Source organism: Perca flavescens, unplaced genomic scaffold, assembly GCF_004354835.1.
Source record: "Perca flavescens isolate YP-PL-M2 unplaced genomic scaffold, PFLA_1.0 EPR50_1.1_unplaced_scaf_31, whole genome shotgun sequence".
NCBI lineage: Eukaryota > Metazoa > Chordata > Actinopteri > Perciformes > Percidae > Perca > Perca flavescens.
The window spans coordinates 55,001-57,500 of record NW_021166682.1 but is presented as its reverse complement, the minus strand read 5'-3'; the positions used below and the strand labels follow the sequence as shown (position 1 = coordinate 57,500).

Below are 2,500 nucleotides of genomic sequence, written 5' to 3'. Positions count from 1 at the left end.
ATGTTAATAAAATGAAGCGGAACACATTCAGAAGACAATTTCGGATCAGAGCGGCAGCTGATTTAACACATCAGACTCCAGGATTAATCTTAGCCTGCCTGTTAGCCTGTTAGCCTGGCTGTTAGCCTGCTCTGGACCAGGCTAGCTGATAAGAATAAATCGCCATGGTTACTTGGCTGGGTTTAATTCAACCTGCTTTTGTGCAACCAAGTCAAAGCTAAATGCATCCAGGATAACCTGAATATCCCGGCTTAATCCCTTATCTTGGTTTTGTGCAACACCCCTCAGGACACAACGGCAACAACAACAACAACAACAACCACAACCACAACAACAACAACCACAACAACAACCACAGCAGCTGGACACAACCACAACCACAACAACCACAACAACCACAACAACCACAACCACAACAACCACAACAGCTGGACACAACCACAACAACAACAACCACAACCACAACAACCACAACAACAACCACCACAACAACAACAACAACCACAACAACAGCTGGACACAACCACAACAACAACAACCACAACAACAGCTGGACACAACCACCACCACAACAACAACCACAACAACAACAACAACAACAGCTGGACACAACCACAACAACAACAACCACAACAACCACAACAACAACAACCACAACAACCACAACCACAACAACCACAACAACCACAACAACAACAACTGGACACAACCACAACAACCACCACAACAACCACAACAACCACAAAAGCTGGACACAACCACAACAACAACAACCACAACAACCACAACAACAACAACAACCACAACAACAGCTGGACACAACCACAACAACCACAACAACCACAGCTGGACACAACCACAACAACAACAACAGCTGGACACAACCACAACAACAACCACAACAACAACAACCACAACAACAACAACCACAACAACTACAACAACAACCACAACAACACCAACCACAACGACCACAACAACAACCACCACCACAACAACAACAACAGCAACCACAACCAAAACAACCACAACCACAACAACCACAACAGCTGGACACAACCACAACAACAACAACCACAACCACAACAACCACAACAACAACCACCACAACAACAACAACAACCACAACAACAGCTGGACACAACCACAACAACAACAACCACAACAACAACCACAACAACAGCTGGACACAACCACCACAACAACAACCACAACAACAACAACAACAACAGCTGGACACAACCACAACAACAACAACCACAACAACCACAACCACAACAACAACCACAACAACAGCTGGACACAACCACCACAACAACAACAACCACAACAACAACAACAGCTGGACACAACCACAACAACAACAACCACAACAACCACAACCACCACAACAACCACAACAACCACAAAAGCTGGACACAACCACAACAACAACAACCACAACAACCACAACAACAACAACAACCACAACAACAGCTGGACACAACCACAACAACCACAACAACCATAGCTGGACACAACCACAACAACAACAACAGCTGGACACAACCACAAACAACAACCACAACAACAACAACCACAACAACAGCAACCACAACCACAACAACAACAACCGCAACAACAACAACCACCACCACAACAACCACCACAACAACAACCACAACAACAACAACAACAACCACAATAACCACCACACAAACAACAACCACAACAACCACAACAACAGCAACCACAACAACAACAACAACCACAACAACCACGACAACAACAACAACAACCACAACAACCACAACAACAACCAACACAACAACCACAACAACATCCACAACAACAACAACCACAACAACAACCACAACAACAACAACCACAACAACAACAACAACCACAACAACCACAACAACAACCACAACAACATCAACCACCACAACAACAACCACAACAACCACGACAACAACAACCACGACAACAACAACCACGACAACAACAACCACGACAACAACAACCACAACAACCACAACAACAACCACAACAACCACAACAACAACAACCACCACAACAACCACAACAACATCCACAACAACAACAACAACAACAACAACAACCACGACCACAACAACAACCAAAGCAGCTGGACACAACCACCACAACAACAACCACAACAACAACCACAACAACAACCACAGCAGCTGGACACAACCACAACAACCACAACCACAACAACCACAACAGCTGGACACAACCACAACAACAACAACCACAACAACAACCACAACAACAACAACCACAACAACAACCACAAATACAACCACAACAACAACAACAGCTGGACACAACCACAACAACAACAACAACCACAACAACAACAACAGCTGGACACAACAACAACAACCACAACAACAGCTGGACACAACCACAACAACAACAACCACAACAACCACAACAACAACAACCACAACAACCACAACCACAACAACAACCACCACAACAACAACAACAACAA

General features: G+C 44.6%; 1 protein-coding gene across 1 annotated transcript in view; it reads right to left on the bottom strand.

The window, feature by feature from the left end:
• The window catches only part of LOC114551690 (rho guanine nucleotide exchange factor 40-like), a 35,538-nt gene that overhangs the window by 11,669 nt on the left and 21,369 nt on the right, over positions 1–2,500 (bottom strand). The window lies entirely within an intron of this gene.